The sequence below is a fragment of the Schistocerca piceifrons genome, chromosome 6 (assembly GCF_021461385.2).
Source record: "Schistocerca piceifrons isolate TAMUIC-IGC-003096 chromosome 6, iqSchPice1.1, whole genome shotgun sequence".
Lineage (NCBI taxonomy): Eukaryota > Metazoa > Arthropoda > Insecta > Orthoptera > Acrididae > Schistocerca > Schistocerca piceifrons.
In genome coordinates, this window is record NC_060143.1 from 249,252,231 (window position 1) to 249,272,755 (window position 20,525).

A 20,525-nucleotide genomic window follows, 5' to 3' on the forward strand; every position below is an offset into this window, starting at 1 on the left:
ATCCTTCCCTAATCCGATTCGACCGATGACCTCGCTGTTTACCCCCCCCCCCCCCCCCCCCTCGATCAACCAACCAACCAACCACCCAAAAGCGAAAGGAGAGCACCAGTCTAGCCTGGCGGAGGGAACAACTTGTTTACGTTAAACCTTTCTTTTTTAACGTCTCCGAAGTCTGACGTTTTGTTCTAGCATAAAAAAGGAAAGCATCTGTTTCACTTCCATCTTACTGCGCATCTAGGGATGGTCCAGTTTCCAAGGCAGGGCAAATCCGATCAACAAAGTAACAATTCTACTTGAGCACACATAATAGGTTGTGGCTGGTGGAATGGGGTTTACGAAACTGAATCAAGAATGTTTGGATGATTAATTTGGCGGTTCGTTTTTCTCATTCCCCAAATAACTGGCGATATTGAATCTCCCTTGTGATTCTTCCGCTGTATCGACCGTCGCTGGTATGAGGCTCCATCAAGTCTAGCTGGTTTTCAGTTATTAATTGATAGCGTCAACAGGGTAATTCAGAGACCAAGAAAACAGACAGATTTGGTACGATGTTGCATACACTACATCTACATCCATACTCGGCAAGCCACCTGACGGTGTGTAGCGGAAGGTACCTTGAGTACCTCTATCGGTTCTCCCTTCCATTCCAGTCTCGTATTGTTCGTGGAAAGAAGGATTGTCGGTATGCTTCTGTGTGGGCTCTGATCTCTCTGATTTTATCCTCATGGTCTCTTCGCGAGATATACGTAGGAGGGAACAATATACTGCATGATTCCTCAGTGAAGGTACGTTCTCGAAACTTCAACAAAAGCCCGTACCGAGCAATTGAGCGTCTGTCCTGCAGAGTCTTCCACTGGAGTTTATCTATAATCTCCGTAACGCTTTCGTGATTACTAAATGATCCTGTAACGAAGCACGCTGCTCTCCGTTGGATCTTCTCTATCTCTTCTATCAACCCAATCTGGTACGGATCCCACGCTGGTGAGCAGTATTCAAGCAGCGGGCAAACGAGTGTACTGGCCATTAAAATTGCTACACCACGAAGATGATGGGCTATAGATGCGAAATTTAACCGACAGGAAGAAGATGCTGTAATATGCAAATGATTAGCTTTTCAGAGCATTCACACAAGGTTGGCACCTGTGGCGACACCTACAACGTGCTGACATGAGGAAAGTTTCCAACCGATTTCTCATACACAAATAGCAGTTCACCGGCGTTGCCTGGAGAAACGTCGTTCTGATTCCTCGTGTAAGGAGGAGAAATGCGTACCATCACATTTCTGATTTTGATAAAGGACGGAATGTAGCCTATCGCGATTGCGGTTTATCGTATCGCGACATTGCTACTCGCGTTGGTCCAGATCCAAAGACTGTTAGCACAATATGGAATCGGTGGGTTCAGGAGGGTAATACGGAACGCCGTGCTGGATCCCAACGGCCTCGTATCACTAGCAGTCGAGATGACAGGCATCTTATCCGCATGGCTGTAACGGATCGTGCAGCCACGTCTCGATCCCTGAGTCAACAGATGGGGACATTTGCAAGACAACAACCATCTGCACGAACATTTCGACGACGTTTGCAGCAGCATGGACTATCAGCTCGGAGACCATGGCTGCGGTTACCATTGACGCTGCATCACAGACTGGAGAGCCTGCGATGGTGTTCTCAAGGACGAATCTGGGTGTACGAATGGCAAAACGTCATTTTTTCGGATGAATCCAGGTTCTGTTTGAAGCATCATGATGGTCCCATCCGTGTTTGGCGACATCGCCCTGAACGCACATTGGAAACGTGTATTTGCCATCGCCATACTGGCGTATCACCCGGCGTGTTGGTATGGAGTGCCATTGCTTACACGTCTCGGTCACCTCTTGTTCGCATTGACGGCACTTTGAACAGTGGATGTTACACTTCAGATGTGTTACGACCCGTGGCTCTACCGTTCATTCGATCCTTGCAAAACCCTACATTTCAGCAAGATAATGCACGACCGCATGTTGCAGTTCCTGTACGGGCCTTTCTGGATACAGAAAATGTTAGACTGCTGCCCTGGCCAGCACATTCTCCAGATCTCTCTCCAATTGAAAACGTCTGGTCAATGGTGGCCAAGCAACTGGCTCGTCACAATACGCCAGTCAGTACTCTTGATGAACTGTGGTATAGCGTTGAAGCTGCATGGGAAGCTGTACCTGACCACGCCATCCAAGCTCTGTTTGACTCAATGACTGCCAGAGGTGGTTGTTCTGGGTACTGATTTCTCAGGATCTATGCACGCCACCCAAGCTCTGTTTGACTCAAAGTCCAGGCATATCAAGGCCGTTATTACGGCCAGAGGTGATTGTTCAGGGTACTGATTTCTCAGGATCTTTGCACCCAAATTGCATGAAAATGTAATCACATGTCAGTTCTAGTATAACATATTTGTCCAATCAATACCTGCTTATCATCTGCATTTCTTCTTGGTGTAGCAATTTTAATGGCCAGTAGTGTATATTGACTCAAGGAAATATCTGAAATGAGAAGTTGTTTCCCTTGAATAACGGCTACTACTCACCAGTAAGCCGCACGGCGTGTGTGTTGTTTTTAGCATAAGTTAGTTCAAGTTAGTTAAAGTAGTGGGACCGATGAACTCAGCAGTTTAGTCTTTTAGGAATTCACACACACACATTCACCAACAAATTTAAGAAACTGGTAGACTCGTCTTGCTGCAGGTCTAAGACACAATAAGAAGCAACTTACGAACGTAATATTGAATAGTCCAACCCCTGCATTCAGAGAGCGCGCGCGTAGAGATAGTTGAAACACTAAACATCATATGAGCTGACGTGGCCAACCCAGGCAGTGACGGCTGAGATTACTATTACAGAAGCTTGTTACAATTTTACCCGCCAGGGTAGCCGAGAGCGCTAATGCGCTGCTTCCTTGACTCGGGTAGGCGCGCCGGGCCTGGATCGAATCCGCCTGGCGCATTAACGACGAGGGCCCGTATGCCGGCCGGCCTGGATGCGGTTTTTAGGCGGTTTTCCACATCCCGCTAGGTGAACACCGTGCTGGTTCCCATGTTCCGTCTCAGTTACACGACTCACAGACATTTGAAAACGTACGCACTATTTCATGACTTACACTGGAAGCAGACAGCTGGGGTACACTAATTCCGTCCCGGGGGGTTCGGGGTGGCGTCAGGAAGGGCATCCGGCTATGTACTGCAATTGACACTGCCAAATCCGTACTAACAAAGCTGACTCCACGTTGGAGCGAGACACAGGCCGCGACAAAGGAAGAAAGAAAGCTTGTTACAATATCCCCAACAAATGTTTGGCGTATGTGTTATCATGTCGCGTCAGAATTACTACCGATCAGCTCGCAGAAACAGATTACTAACAACGCTGTGTGGTGTTGCGCTATCATTGGCCGCTACCTATGTAACCAATATGTACTTTTGTGCATAACGGCTGCGGTTCACTCGCGGACGATAGTCACCAACTTGCGTTTGCTAAGCATTGGCTTCGACTTGGGTGTAGAGACCGTCTCTCGTCAATGTTGTGTCCCAGGATGCAATGACACTGTCTGCCTCCACCTACAGGAAGAGGAGCTGTGTGACCAACCTAACAGGTGCGCCTCTCACACATTCGTTCCTGCTCGCGACGGCACTGTCCGCGGCGTCACTGTTGGGAGGCCTGAAAGAGAGGGTCTTCAGCAAACATGGCGGGTGGGGCGGGTTTCCCTTCGCCGCCGGCAAAGAAGAACTGAAATTCGAACTAATGGCTACTTTAGTCACCAACAGAGATCGGATTACATGCATCATATAAACCTTAAAATATGCATGCAAATATGCATGGAAGATGTTTAAAATGCATGAAAAGTATCGAAGTATTCGAGATCAAATAATAAAAAAAAACGTGGTAGTTACTGCGTACAGTTCATCTCAAACGTGAACCTGTGCATATAAATTACGAGGAAGAGCGCCGACCACTTCAAAACTCGGTACATTTAGAACACTGATATCATTTTCTGAATACTTTCTGGCAGGGGTTGGGAAGGGGGCCTTTCTGGGATTATTTTCTAAAAATTTGCAGGATGAGGACGCTTAGCGTGCTTCAAGAACCGTTTCTTCTTTGCTGTTGTTGTCGGTAATCAGGGGATGCGATGCGAGTGAGTCACAGCGAAACAATCGATATGTACAGGGCCAATTTCGATATATTTCGCACACAGAGGGGCACTAACTTTTAATTAATACCATTGGACCAAAGCATCATTTACATTTACATTTTTCTATTACTGTTGTAAGATGTCGTGGTCTCCTGACCTTTATTGCTTACATTTTCCGCCCTCACAATCATATTCCACACATCAAGATGCTTCATTCGAATCCAAACTCGACAAGATAAAGTCAATATTGTATAAATTCATGTAAACAATATGCAAATAACTAGTAAATCGCAAGTGTGCAACGTGGTTGAAATACTCGAGGCTGGAGTACACACGCACATTCAAGACACGACGGTCACAAAAGCTTTTAGTTCGGGACAGGCAAACTGCATTCCAGGAGGACGGTCCCTTCAGAGGATGAGTCAACCTATCTACATCGGCCGGTGACCGCCCGTAGAGCAGACAGCGTTTGCCCGAGTGAAAGGGAGAACGACCCCGTGTTTGGCTTAAAAGCAAATTCCGCTACATTGTGTGGGAGTGCCCAGCCTACACATTCTTTACAAACATAGCAAGCAGTTTCAGAGGTTTTCGCAGGGAGACAGCAAACGCCAAACGTCAATGCTACAGATTTGCAGATTGGTCACCTTAAACGAAATGTCATTCTCCCATTTTAGAAGAGCAATGCTGATTGCCAGACGATATTCCTGACACCCTGAGCTGAAGGAGTAATGGAAGAGACCTAAAGATGTACCCCTTCACGTCTGGCGTGGAGAAGGGCCGTTCCATTATCGCTCTTGGAGCGAGAACACGTAACGAGAGCGTGTGCGCTCGTAAGTGTATTCAAAGAGCGAGGAACAAGTCTCTCCTCAGTACTTCACTGGGAGAGCACCTCTGTCGAGAGCGAATCGGAGTGCGACTCTATATTGAGTCCTTGCGATTAAATGTTGTTCACTGGGTTGGATGCCACACTTATTGTCCGGTGTGAACGGACAGAGTTGCAGTTAAACGCCTACAAGCAAATTTTTGAGTGGCATCATGGTGGAGTGGTTATCTGGCCAGTGTACCACGCCAATAGTTAGACTAGGGATGAATAGGAGCCCTTGACTTCATGAAGGCATAGGGAGAGTTTGATTGGCGAAGGTCAATCCAGATAGAACGAGAGTTATCTTATTTGTCAGCAGCGAGCGGCACAGACAGCAGTCATCGCAGCTTAACGTATTGTGAGCTACAGCTCTTGCGAGCCCCATATTTCCTCCACAACAGTACACTTCACTGCATTTCACACGTAACAGCCTCGACCGTAATTAGCAACATTCTAATGGATAATTATTCAAGTTGAGTAGGCGTGGCTCTCAGCCATTCTGCCAAGTCAATAAGAATCTTAAACTTTGTATAGAAATTTCATTAGCGAATCGTATCATTAAGAGGTAACTTTAAATTCCGAAAAGAACCCAGAAATAACTTGATCAGTTCATAACTAAAAGTGCCATAGTGATTTCTATGAATTTTTGCAAAATAAATAATAATTTTCGTTAGTTTCATCTTTTTCTTACACTAACTAGCAAAACTCAAGTACCCAAGTATCCCACTAGTTACGTAAGAAATTTCGTGAATTTTTCTGTCATTTCCTTAAAGCAGACGACTCCAGAAGATATTTATTGCTGAAAGTTTTTCAGGCATTTCTCTTTAGAACGTTAGGAGCGTCTGTCTGACTTCCGTAGCAGTGTAGGGGTGGAAATTGCATCATGCAGGAGCCACAGGGTAAAGGGTACATCTCAAATTAATCCGTTGCGCAGAATAACAGAATAGCACCCACCCGTTGCTCACACTGTAAACATAAACAAGCAAGTACTGTTCCAAATGTAATATCGTAATATCAAAACAGTTTCGATAGTAACATTGTATCTTCAATCACTCAAAATATTTTTATTAGCCAAAGAGGACCGTTCTGCATCAACTGAGATAACTGGGCAGTATCTGAATTTGGGTGCTACGTTGGCACTTATTATTTCTGGTAAAAGTTCACCCATCCCATTAATAAATTTATCAATGTAGCACAAGGGTTCGAAGCCTGGGTTATTGTTTAAAATATTTTCAAATTTTTGTTTAAATTTTCTTGGGAATACCTCCGGCAATGAGGATTTCACTAGAATAATTTTATTCGTTAACTGAATGGATTCATTCAACGCCAAACTCTCAGTTTCAAGCTTTTTAATACTTGTATGAATATGTGAAAAATGAGTGCAAATCACAACAACGTCTTTTTTAATAGTGGAATCATTAAAAGTTTCCTTGCACTGGCAAACTGCCAAGGCCTCTGCACTATTCCCGTCGTTTACTACCCCTCTAATGGCCTCGAAATGATCATTGTAAAACAATACAGCTTCGACCCACGTATCCCAACGAGTTACCACTGGTTTGCGAGATAAAGGCACATTTGGTAGTTTTTCTTTGTAGGTACTGATGCAAGCAGGAGCCTTTAGAAACACTTTCTTTGTGGATCAAACGAGTTTATTTACATTCAGAAACATGGAACGTACTTCTCCAGCAAGGCGATGTACTCCATGAGCAAAGCACTTCACATGAATCAAATTGCGATAAAATACTGCTTTGATCATGTAGGCAGCAGCATCTGAAATAAACTCAAACACCCTTTCATCTGCAGGAGATTCTGGAAATATTTTTCTTTCTCATCCACAAATCTGTCGATCATAGAATGACTTACTTTAAGTTCTTTGCAGGCCGCTAAATAGAAGGAAGAAGGCTCTTCTATTAAAGCACCAACAGGTAAATTTGCAATGTAAAGGCCACAAGTGTCTGTAGTTTGGTCAACAGAAATTCTGATAATGCTCTCCTTGAGTTCACTGCGTATTTCTTCCTGAACATTTACGTTAATTCTCGGTATGTAATTTTTACGCAGTGTTGATTCATCTGGTATATTTTGATTTAAGCAATACTTGCACTGAAAGCCTTTGAGGATAGGGTTTGTAAGTTTGTGAAGAGGAATATTGCTTGCAATGAATGCTTCACATAGATCCCGGTTAAATTGACTTTTTTGGTTACCTCTGGACAAATCTCTGCTACTGCAATTTGCTGTTGACAGAAGTTTTTATCTTGGTCTTTTCTTCTACATTCCTGCGATATGAAGACTTTTCTTGACATGATGGTCTGTTTAAAACTTTTTTTTTTTGCACGAAACGTTTTTCTCGCAAACTCGACAGCATAAAACAGTTCCGTCATATGTAAATATTCCAGGATGGTCAGCTATCCACGAAACGACGTTTCTTTTTTCGGGCGGCATGGCGCACAACACGTTACACTCTACAGTTCGTAAACACGTGAAACTGTGTACAAGTAAACAGAAAGTTAAACTGAAATGAATGTGCAACTAAAAGCTTGCATAGTTTAATCTAATTGTTGCCTACGCTTTCGGCATGCCAGGGGATTAACTGGGGCCGCGGGCGCAGAAGCATTGACTCTGTTTGCCTGTTCCTGTCCCCCTTCTGAAATGGTTTACGCCAGGCAGCGGTCTCTCGTGATTGCACGCAGTTCTAGGTCACGGTTAGTCTGTGAGACGTCAAACTGGATCGAGCTAGAGACCGCTCTTCTAAATTTTTAAAATATTGAAAACACAGAGCCAAGATATGCATCGTCAGTAGTCTTTAGTTAGAATATGCAATAACCGGTGAAATGGAGCCTAATATGCAAATGCATATGCAACATGCAAATCCACATAATCCACTCTCTGCTCATCTTGTAATACACCATACTGTAAGCCGGCCGAAGTGGCCGTGCAGTTAAAGGCGCTGCAGTCTGGAACCGCAAGACCGCTACGGTCGCAGGTTCGAATCCTGCCTCGGGCATGGATGTTTGTGATGTCCTTAGGTTAGTTAGGTTTAACTAGTTATAAGTTCTCAGAGCCATTTTTTTGAACCATACTGTAACAATCCTATATTAATTATATCAGGAATCAGAAAATTATAATCTTTTCACGAGCCTCGAGTCATGTTGCTACGCAAGCCTTTGGCGGTCCCTAATTGCCGTAGAAAATTAATTTGATATGTTGCAACCGGCCATTAATGCACTCGACTTACAAACTATTGGGCTGATCAGTCTATGACTCCTATTTATCGAATCGTAATCTAAAAATGTAATGTAACGTAATCTAAAAATCTGTTATGAAAAGTAGGAGACGAGGTACTGGCAGAAGTAAAGCTGTGAGGACGGGGGGGTGAGTCGTGCTTGGGTAGCTCAGTTGATGACGGCATGGTAGATCAGCGTGTTCGGTCAGAGGGCTAGCTGCCCTCTGTAATAAAAAAAAAAAAATGAGTTAATGGATCAACAACAAACTGAAACGGGTGTCTTTCGACGTCCGCCCAGAGCAGATACAACGAACGGAAACGAACAAAATGAGATTAAAAAAAAAAAAAGTTGGTAGAGAACTTGCACGCGAAAGGCAAAGGTCCCGAGTTCGAGTCTCGGTCCGGCACACAGTTTTAATCTGCCAGGAAGTTTCAGGTACTAGTTACATTTTATTAGGACATTTTTCCTTTCTCAGAGAGCTAGACTGGCTGGTCCTTTGCCTTCAAGTGCTCTGTGGCTGGATAACGCAATATATCAGTGCTACAACGTGTTCCATTTTTCCTGGAAAAACTTCGGAGATGGAGTAAGCTCTTCATGCTAGCGCGCTAGTAATCCCACTGTTGTGACGCAGCTAATGGCTGCTCTCTGTCTGCAGGTGGCGGTCGGTGGGCTTGGGATTATGGTAGACGCTGTATTATTCCATCAATACTTTTAAAGCAACACAGCCAAAGAGGAAGCTCTCCATCCTTTGCTAAGAAGACACATCACTGGCGGATTTTGGTGCATACGCCGTGGTGGTCTATGTAGCGGCTATGGCTCTAATTTCCCAGCAGTTCAGCTGCGCGTCTGGAGATTGCGGCCAATTAGAACCAGACATTGTGCAAATCCGACAGACATACTACGAACGTGAATTCCATTTTCCACTGCCTCCCTAGATCATCCCTCTTGACTACTTTGCCGCCCTCTCTGTATTTGCGAAATGTGAACCCAGATAACAAGAGCGGAAACAACAGGAGAAGATTCCAAGTTCTTGGTTCTAAAACGAAAGGAAACTTTGAAGGGCATGTGAATTTCTTAGTGCACCCTACATTTCAGCAGGTATTGTTTCGGAATTACTTATATTGAACGCACGAAGTCTAACAAAAGCTTATATTACAGGTGGCATGACCACACAAATAAAGGAAAATGTAACTTCTAATTCGCGAATTAAATGCTTCTTCGGATGTCAAAACAAAAAAAAAAAAAAAAAAAAAAAAAATTAGACAGCAGCTACAATTAGACATAGACCATCTATATTTGTTCCCATACATTGCAAACCATTGTGAACTGCATGACAGAAAATACTTCACATTTCACCGCATACTATAGTCCGTTTCCACTGAAAAGATAAAAAATAAAATAAATAAAAAAGATTCCACTATTAACGCACAGGAGATAGTGTGTGAAGGAAACAGTACAATTAAAGCCTCGACGAGGGAGAGGAAAATATTTTTTGGAAAATTGTGGTAAGTTCCTATGAGACCAAAGTGCTAAGGTCATCGGCCCCTAGGCTTACACACTTAATCTAAGTTAAAATAACTCACGCTAACACACACACCTATGCCCGAGGGAGGTCTCCAACCTCCGACGGAGGGAGCCACGCGAACCATGGCAAGGCACCTGAGACCGCGCGTCTACCCCGCGCGGCTGAGGGAGAGGAACTAACAACAACTAACGTGACAGGAGACGTAGGAGTCGATTTGTAAGACTTAGGGGTTCCAGGTATTACACTAAGATTTTCACAGAGGTTTCATCTACACGTACATCTACATGGCTTCTCTGCAGAGGGTTCAGCGAACCATGTTCAGACTCTCGAACAGCGGGCGGAAAATGCGAACACCTATATCTTTCCGTGTGAGCAGTGATTTCTTTTGTTTTATTATGACGATCGTTTCTCCCCACGAAGGGCGCCGTCAACACAACATTTTGAGGAGAAAGTTGATAATATTCCAAAATCCTGCTGCATATCGGCGTTAATGATATGGGTCTGTAATTTAATAGATTACTCCGAGTGCCTTTCTTGAATATTGGTGTGACCTGTGCAACTTACCAGTCATTGGTTACGTATTTTTCTTCGAGTGAACTGTTCTATATGATTTCTAAGTATGGAACTTTTGCTTCAGCATACTCTGAAAGGAACATCATTGGTATACATTCTGGACCGGAAGACACTATTATTGAGTGAGTTAAGTTGCTTCACTGCTCCGAGGAAATCTACTTCTAAGTTACTCATGTTGGCAGCTGTTCTTGATTCGAATTCTGGAACATTTTTTTCGTCTTCTGTGGAGAGGTAATTTACGAAGACTGCGTTTAGTAACTCTACTTTAGCAGCACTGTCATCGATAGTATTTTAATTGCTATCGCACAGAGAAGGCGTTGATTTTATCTTGCCGTTAGCGTACTTTACATACAACCATAACGTCTTTGGATTTTCTGCCAGGTTTCGAGACAAAGTTTCATCGTGGAACTATCAGAAGAATCTCGCTTAGTTTCGAGCTTCTGTAAAAGATCGCCTATCTTGGACATTTTTCGTTCGTTGAAATTTGGCATGTTTTTTTCGTTGTTTCTGCAACAATGCTCTGACCCGTTTTGTGTACCAAGGAGGATCAGTTACGTCTTTTGTTAATTTATTTGGTACACATCTCTCAGTTGCTTTCGATTCTATTTTTCAAATTCAAGACACATCTCGCCTACATTTACACTGTTAATTTGGAAGGAGGTGACATTGTCTCAAAGGAAGGTATAAAGCGAATTTTCTTCTACTTTTTGGAATAGATATATTTTTCGTTTATTTTTGGTGGATTTAGGAATTACGGTATTCAGTCTCGCTAAGGCAGCCCTGTGTTCACTAATCCCTGAGTCAGTTTTTATACTCGTTATTAGCTTGGGGTTACTTGTTGGCAAAAGGTCAAGTGTGTCTTCACAATCGCTTACCGTTGGAGTGGGCTCATGAGCTAATTGCTCGAAGTAAGGCTTCTTATTAAACAAGGTGTTAGGCATATACATAGTTCCTTCGCTATTTCTGAAATCGATGGAGCAGTTGGCAGCCAAACGACTATTATAGGTGACTGGTGACATACTATGAGGCTTTCAAAAAATATCATCTAGTCTATCACGAAGACAGTACTTGCAGGTAAATGAGGGAATTCTCAAACAATCAGATTAACAGCTGTCGCCTCCTAGCTAGTGAAGAGAATAATATACAGCAGAAAGGAAAAGAAATATGAGCATTTGTTAGATGACAATCAGTTTGGTTTAAGTAATGATAAAGGCACAAGAGAAGCAGTTCTGACACTGCGCTTGAAAATGGAACCAAAACTAAAGAAAAGTCAAAATACATTCATATGTTTTTTCCAGCTAGAAAAAAGTGTTACACAACGTAAAACGGGGAAACCTGTTTGAAATTCCCAGAAAACTACGAGCCAGCTGTAGAGAAAGACGGGTAATACGCGATATGTAAAGAATGAAGAGGAAATGATAAGATATATTAAGATAGTAGCTGCTCTCGAAAGAACAGATACGACTGATGTCCGTGCAGCTTCTCTAGAACAAATGATAATTAACTGAAACCCTCAGCTGCCAACAGGTGTTGTTGATATACTTCGATGGGGATCGCTGAAAATGTGTGCCGCTACCGGGACTCGAACCCGGGATCTGCTGCTTACATGGCAGACGCTTTATCCAACTTTTTTTTTCGTATTCCAAGCGGATTTTTTTATCTTTTTTTTTTGGGAGCAGGAAGGCAGGGTAAACAAACAATCTTTATTCCTACAATTGTACTATCTTAGGGATAAGAAAAGGATCGAGACAGCAAAAACAAAGCAAATACAATTTGGAAACCAGAAAATCAACGTAAAGGCCGCCCTTTTTTTTGTGAGTAACATGAATAAAGTAAATGACAATCCTAGTCACGGGCGGGAGTGAAAATGAAGTTATCATCTGCAACACAATCCCTGCAGCACACTGTGTCGCATCATAAATCTGACAGACAGCCATATAATCTTGACCATTTCTGCCTTTGTGGGCGGAATACATTGATGTATTTCTCCTGCGTCGACCATGTAGGGGCCAGTTTTCTTCTCAGTGTGCTGTATGCCAATATAACTGAACCGCGCAGTATTGTCTCTAGTCGTTCTGCTGCAGGAGTCTTCTCAGTTCTGGGACACCCCAGCTGTTGGGCGGATTGTGAAAAACACTTCCTAAAAAATTGGAAAAGTAAGTCCTGTATTTCGTATGACTCCGTATGAGCTCGTGTTGTGCTTGTAAATACATCCAATAATCCATCACGGACTTAATATCGTACGAATGCAAATATTTCGTCGCACGTCCAGCGATCCAATTGACCGCATACGTCTTTTGTTTGGGAAAAAAGGTCTTGTCCGGTAGAAAAAGTACATCCGATGTGATTTCTGTGTAGTTAGTGCGCCGAAGGAAGGCCAATATTCGACGGGTCAGCATCCAGACGTCCCTCTCTGCGCCACACACTAAACCATGTTCTTCCGTTGCTAACAGGCCACAGTTTGTGCAAAGAGGAGAATCGACCATATGAAGTGTATGTAATCGACTCCTGGTCACAAGTTTACGGTTTATAAGAATGTACCACATCGATCTCGCTGCTGTTGACAGTAATGGAGTATGCACTGCACACCAAATGTGGTTCCACGTTCTCGACGTGTATGTGAATTCCATTACGTTGCGGGCATGGTGATCCATCAAGCACCTATAGATCACCCGAGTCGTGGGTATTCTCGTCGAAGGTACTTTCAGACGAACATAACTGTAATCAACAAGAAATGAGGCAATGTGTGCAAGAGAAGGCGAAATATTGCCCACCGCAATAAGGGGTTCGTACGAAGGCGGAAGAAGTACTTCTATCAGAGCTGACGTTATGGTGTGCTTTCGTTGCTGCCAATTTCGTATCATCGCTCGCATGTAAAGCGCCAGAGCTTTGTTTCGCACGTTTGTGAGGTTGAGGCCACCGTTCCGGAATTGTAGCGTTAACGTGTCATATGTGATCTTAAACAACATCCCAGTACTAACATAGTAACCAAAGGCAGCCATGAGGCGGTCGCAATACCCTTCGGTATTGGTAGGATCTGCGCTAAATGGGGCAGTCGTGACGCTATGTGAACGTTAGTGTATGCCACACGCTGGATCATGTCAAAGGCTCTCAGTGAGTTGTTCCGTATCGCCAGACGAACATTTTGCAGAAGCCGCCGAGAACTCGCCGCCGCTGACCGCCGTAGTGAACGGGTAAATGTGATCCCCAGACATCTCAGCGATTCCACAGTCTGAAACGGTCCCGGTATGTCTTCCAGACCCCGTCCAATGTGCATAATTTTGGATTTCGTCATGTTAATGACACTGCCTGCTGCCGTCCCGTAAGAGTCTAGATATTCAACAGCCTGATGCACTTCATGACCTGATCTGACAAGAAGGATCAGGTCGTCAGCATATGCGCGACAAACGAAAGAGTTCTCATTAAGCGCTATCCCAGTAAGTGAGCGCCTCATAACACACATCAGCGGCTCAAGCGCTATCGCAAACAGCATCATGGAGAGTGGGCACCCTTGTCGGACGGAGCTGTTAATAGGGACCGAGCCCGCTTCCCGACCGTTTACAATCACCTTCGATGTAGCCCCTCGTATTAGCCTCATAATGATGGAGATGAAAACAGGTGGAATCTCCATTCGGCTCATGACTGACGCCAAGAGGTCATGGTTTATCCTGTCGGACGCACGATCGAAGTCCACAGATATCATCGCTGCTCGCATTTTACAAGTTTCCGCAAGGGCGATAACGTCACGGTATTCACTTAACGCCGAGGAGATGTTGCTTCGCACCCCTAGGCAAGCCTGATCAGGGGATATTGTCCTGGATATCGCCAGCTTGAGACGAGACGCTAGAAGCCGTGCAAAAATTTTATAATTGGTGTTTAGCATAGTGAGAGGCCGATATTAACACTGCGACTCCCCGCCATCTTCGGGATGGGAAGAAGAAAGCCCGTCACAAAATCCGCATGTTCGGACTCATCGCCTCATTGTACATCGACACCAACTGTGGCATCATCATGTCCACGAATTCTCGATAAAACCCTAGCGTAATCCCATCTGGCCCCGGTGATTTATGGGCCGCTCCTTTTGTGAGTGCCACCTTTATATCGTCTTCTGTGAGTGGCTCCATAAGCGCTGCCTTATCCGTCTCTGTCAGTATCGTTTGCAGATGTTGCAGTATCTCTTCCCCTACCTGACGGTCCGTCGGTGTACCGGCATAGAGATGGCGGAAATGCTCTAAAAATTCATTTGCAATGTCCTGTTGTGTTGTCAGTTGACGGCCATCCAAACCGTGGAGCACTGTTACCAATGCCCGGCGGTAACGCCTATGTTCCCGCGACACATAGTGCATCGAGGTACGTTCCCCAGTGATGGTGTCAAGATATCTTGCCCGTATTGGGATGCCACCCAGTCGTCGTCGCGTGATCGATAGGATTTGTGCCTTGACACGATGAACTTCCGCATGATGTTCTGCAGACGGCACCTGGAACGACAGCTCACGAAGCATGGTGTAATAATAATCAAGAGTGTCTCTCTGCCATCTCGCCTTATCCCGACCATACTGTATTAGAGCTCTTCTTATTGCCGGCTTAGTGCACTCGAGCCACCATTGAAGCACGGAAGTATACGTTGGTAGACGGCGTTGACATGTGGCCCATACCTCCTCGACTCTCTGACGACATTCGGGGTCCGCCAAAAGGGACGAATTGAGCTTCCATGTCCCGCGGCTTCTCCACACACTTTGCCTAGGGAGTGACATGGTACAAATGTAAGCCAGATGATCAGTAAATGCTGCAGGCCATCGTTCCGCGTCGACCACCTTATCCTGTAGGCCAACCGAAACATATATTCGATCGAATCTGCTCGCCGAGTGACTGGTAAAAAAAGTATATCCCTCACGGTTCCTATGAATCATGTCCCAGGTGTCGCTTAACTCCAGATCCCGGCATAGCACATGCAATTCACGACAGGTATTGTAATGTGGTGTCTGGTCTTTTTGGGCTAAAACACAATTGAAGTCACCACCTGTAATGAAATGATCGAATCTGCCGGTAAATAAGGGCACAATCTCTTCCGAATAATATCTCGCACGCGCCCGTCTGTTGTCTGTGCCGGAAGGGGCATAAACATTGAGAATGCGAATTCCATTAACAGTTATCGCCAGTCCTCATGCCGAAGGTAGATAAGCCAGGTCTCGGACCGGAATCCCGTCCCGGACCAATATCGCCGTTCCACTGTCGTTGTTCGAGTGCGGCGAGGTGTAGGAGATGTATCCATGTACTTCCTGGAACTCAGGAATGTAAATTTCCTGCACCATCAGTATATCCACATCCGACGCGTATATCATGTCCCTAAACAACTGCTGTTTCACGGGCGATCTAATGGTATTTACATTCACTGTCCCTATTGTGTATGCCTGGGGTCGAGTAGCTGTCATCTCCATACGATGTTAAAATGACAAAGTTTCACCGTGTCGATAGTCCCTTTGCACATCCGCCGAGGGTCGCCCGAGGAACGTGTCCCTGCGGCATTAGATTTCTTGAGATGCGGACGGATGCAAGGCCCCACCAATAGAATGGTCCGCATCGGTGATGTCGTCGTCCTGCTCATACCAGCTGATACTATTGGTGTGCTCCAAATTTTCCTGTGCGGCATTGATGTGTGACATCTGTTGTTCTTTCGAGCTGTAGACTCCACCGCCGAAGGGGTAGCAGGCCCCTGAGCGGATGCGTCGTCTGAACGATATGACATCATTTCACTGTCCGAATTCATATGATCTGCGACATCCGAAGCTTGTGGTTCCATGTCAGACAGGTCCATAGTGTTAGAATCGTCTGGGCTCCCTAGAAGAGAAGGGAGCGTCTCCGCAGAGTTTAGTCGGCGCTTCTTGCGGCGCTTTGGCGAGCATTGTTTGCGGGCCCTAACCTCGGCCTCTGGTGTTGGCGCATCTTGCATCTCCTGCGTTCCCGCCGCCGCCACAATGCCCTGGGGCCGTTCCACTTCAGCTTCCATGCCTATTGTGATGCTCTCATCCTCTTTCTGCGCCACCTGTAGTGTCTGAGATTGGAGGTTGGTCGGAGCCATTCCTTCTTCAGTGGCGTCCGAAGGCGCCTCAATCAACTGCGGCGTCGGTTCGATGGTGCGCTCCGACCTCGGCGTCACCTCCCCGCGAAGTGCCGTCACGTAAGTCATCGGCAGTGACGTTGGTGTAGTCGGATTCTGGAAGTCTCCGCTGGGGAGTTGCACGAGTCTCCTCTGCATACACGCTGACCGAAGATGTCCTTCACCACCACACCCGGAGCATGTCCGGGGCTGTCCACCATAGATGACAATAGCTCTACAGCCGCCGATGTTTATGTACGATGGCACATGTTTCGTAAGGGCAATTCGCACCTGTCGGACACCATTGAGCACTGGACCCGAACGAGCGACTAAAACTTCGCCAATATGACCATCGGAGTGTCGGAACTGGAATCCTCGTTTGGCGGCTTCAATGATCCTATCACATGCTGCGTCGTCAATCATCTTTACGTAAAGAGTGCTGCTCACGATTGATAAATGAATTCCAATAATCTCCGTGTAATTAAGATGCTCTTCGTCCCTCAAGAAACGTTCGATTTCGAAAGCCTTCGGTCTTGCATACTCGTTACAGAACGTGAACTGTATCGTGGTTTTTCGGAAATTGTGTGCCATTGCGTTCGCTTCAAACAGTAACATACGCGAGTGACGACGGTGTAAACGCCACTTCTTCCGCGACCGTTCGTAGCCGAGACGTAAACAAGTCCGAGTTGCTCCGCGGCGAAAGGCGGACTGCCCAACTGAGCCACCGAGGACACAGATGAATATTGCGACCACAGGGACTTATCCCTTGTACGCTCCCCGTGAGACCCACATTCCCAACTGTCCACAATCTACATACGTAATGTACCTAATAGATATTTGCCCATCCACTCATTACTCGCGCGCACTAAGGTGACGATTCCCGTAAGAGTTAGGGCAATCTGTGCGCATCCGCAGAGACGAAGGTCAAAGGCTGGGTAGGCTTTAACTATATATATGAAGATAATAACTGTTCTCGAAAGAACAGATACCATGCCATTCATCTGTGTCTCGGTGGCTCAGATGGATAGAGCGTCTGCCATGCAAGCAGGAGATCCCGGGTTCGAGTCCCGGTCGGGGCACACATTGTCCGCTGTCCCTATCGAGGTATATCAACAACACCTGTCGGCAGCTGACGATTTCAGTTAATTACCATTTGAAATGATAAGAATTGAAGAAAAAGAACAAAGTACTTGAATTAAAACGAGCGTGAGACAGAGAGCCAGTCCTTTCCCCCTGCTGTTCAATCTACGCATAGAAGAAGGTTTAAAAATGGCATTAAAAATCAGGTTGATAAGATACCGATGATAAGATTAGCTGATGACATTGCCATCTTCAGTGAAGGCGAGGACCTATTGACTGGAATAAACGCTCTAATGAGCACAGAATATGGACTGGACGTAAGCGAAGGAAAGACGAAAATAATGAGGAGAAACACGAAAGAGATTAACAATAAACTGAATAAAATGTCTTCGGGCTTCCAGCCACGTGACGTAGTTAAAATGCCGCGCACTTTTCTATCAAATAGTACTTGGTCATTGTCAAGTAAGATGTCCGCTGGTGGACTACTGGTACGCCCTTATATACTCTAGCTCCCGCTGTGACGTCACTGGTGCCCACGGTACAGCCATATATTGGCATACTTTCGATGCGCCCGCTTCAACCTCGTGATCAGTGGATCCCGAGCCAGGCTGAGCCTTAAGCCGCCGTGTCTATTACGGGTGTTGCCAGTCACTGCGCATCGCTGTGTCTTCGATGCACTCGACGCCTTGCATTTTTGAAGAGAGACAAAATCAAGACGCGTGGGACCACAGTCCAGGTCTCCAGCCTGCCATCCCCCCGATTTCTATGTCATCAGGTACACTGAAGACGTGCAGCTCAATGTGCTGCCGTGAGCAGTGAGCAAGGTAGCCACCTAATAATATCGATCTTCCATCGCAACGTTTGCTCGCAAACTGGTTGAGATGGACCCGCATTCACTGACAGTATCAATTCCCGTCGTGATTGAAGCATACTAACATTGACAAAGCGTGACACTCGTCTCTGGTACATGTCTAATATGAACATTTCAATGACCACTGCTCTTCTCCGTGTTACATAACTGGGAGTGATACACTATTTATCACAGACACGTTGGCACTTCACGTTGATGCACTATCGTATTGGGGAATTCATTCACGGTGGTGTGATCATGGGAACGTCAATACATGGTAGTTTGTTTCAGCTATTAGGTAACGCCTCCACATCGATCTATCGTGCTGATCCCATACAGCCGTCCGGCTAATTGACACCACCTCACTGTCAAGACTTACATCACTGGTGGAAGGTCACGTGACCACTTGCTTGCAGTACTGCACTATTTACTGCATTGTGAGGAGACTAGTGTGCTCGGGAAGCAACCTTCGAGTTTCCTTTGCTACCGTGAGGTGTTATGCAAGTGAACTATTTCCTGAAGGAATTCTATTATAAATTCACCCAATGTAATTCTCATGTGCTTATCGAAATCTGACTATAGGCTCTGTTGAAGAATGATATTGGGTGAGGTCGGTTGCCTCAAAGAAATTAGTAATGCATTTAAATTATTAACATGAAGTTTACCCAACGAAAATTGGTGACTTGGTTCTAGGAAAGGGTTGGTGTTTAGATATATGTGTAGTCTAAAATGCGGGAATGAATAATCAGATTTATTCAATTTGACAATTACTTAAAGTAAAAAATTGAATTAATGAAGCGATGCCTCTTGAGTGTGGGCAGATTAATATCTTAATAAAGAGAAAGGAGTACAACGTTAATCTGTAACTATTGTAAGTAGGCTGTTTAGGTTTTATATTGGTAACGCCATGTAGCGCTCTGTATGAAAATCACTGGCTGTGCCATGTGCAGTCTGTGGCTGGGTGGCATTGTTGTAATATTCGCTATTGTAGTGTTGGGCAGCTGGATGTTAACAGCACGTAGCGTTGCGCAGTTGGAGGTGGGGAGTGAGATGGCGGAGTTTTGGACAGAGACAGTAAATTTGTAAGACTGGATGCCATGAACTGATATATATATATATATATATATATATATATATATATATATATATATATATATATTATGACTTCTGAACACTATTGAGGTAAATACATTGTTTGTTCTCCATCAAAATCTTTCATTTGCTAACTATACCTATCAGTAGTTAGTGCCTTCAGTAGTTTGAATCTTTTATTTAGCTGGCAGTAGTGGCACTCGCTGTATTGCAGTACTTCGAGTAACGAAGATTTTTGTGAGGTAAGTGATTTGTGAAAGGTATAGGTTAATGTTAGTCAGGGCCAATCTTTTGTAGGGATTTTTGAAAGTCAGACTGCGTTGCGCCAAAATGTATTGTGTGTCGGTTTAAGCACAGTCATGTATAATTGTTCAGAGGGGACGTTTCATATGTTGACCCTTAGCTGAGGATACCTCACTGGAATCTTGTGATTTTTTCTTGTAGTTTTTGTAATTAGTGTAGCTTTTGTTTATTGCTAGCGCGTAATTGTAGAGAGAATCTCCTTTGTAGTTGCAGTCTTTCATTGTTGTACAGTAAAACAGTTGTGGCATGCATGTAGATTTGCACCAAGTATTTCGCAGCTGCGCTTGCAATTAACTAGATATTATTTTCATTGCTATGTTAATGTGTTTTCTTATTTTTGCTCTTCAAATTGTGCTTTTCTGTGTTATCGTGTGAAATATTGTGACAATTATGGCGTGTGAAAAACGTAATATTAGGCTCCCAAGTAAACTGAGAAATGACAGTGAAGACGAAAGCAGTGTGTTAGCGCCACCGTGTAGTGAATTAACTAATGTTCAACATAGTAATTTGGTAACTGTGCATAGGGAAATGGAGTGGGTGGCAAACAATGGTGTAGACAGTGAAACAATTAGTGAACAGGGAAGCATTATCGATCGATCGGTCGGCAACAGCCCGCCTCAGGAATCGGGAATGACAGGACACAATCTTTCAAATACTGCAGATTCAGGATTTGGGTCCTCACCGTTTTCTCAAATGAGTCAAGACACATTTTCTGCTTGTCAAAATGTGAATGTTGCCGGTGCAATTTCACTGCCGAAAAGCACTGAG

General features: G+C 44.8%; 1 non-coding gene across 1 annotated transcript; it reads left to right on the forward strand.

Annotated features, from left to right (window-relative positions):
• The first annotated feature begins 17,437 nt into the window (after window positions 1–17,437).
• Window positions 17,438–17,511, forward strand: Trnaa-ugc. Its single transcript has one exon. It is a non-coding gene; the product is annotated as a tRNA-Ala (tRNA).
• Window positions 17,512–20,525: the final 3,014 nt, after the last annotated feature.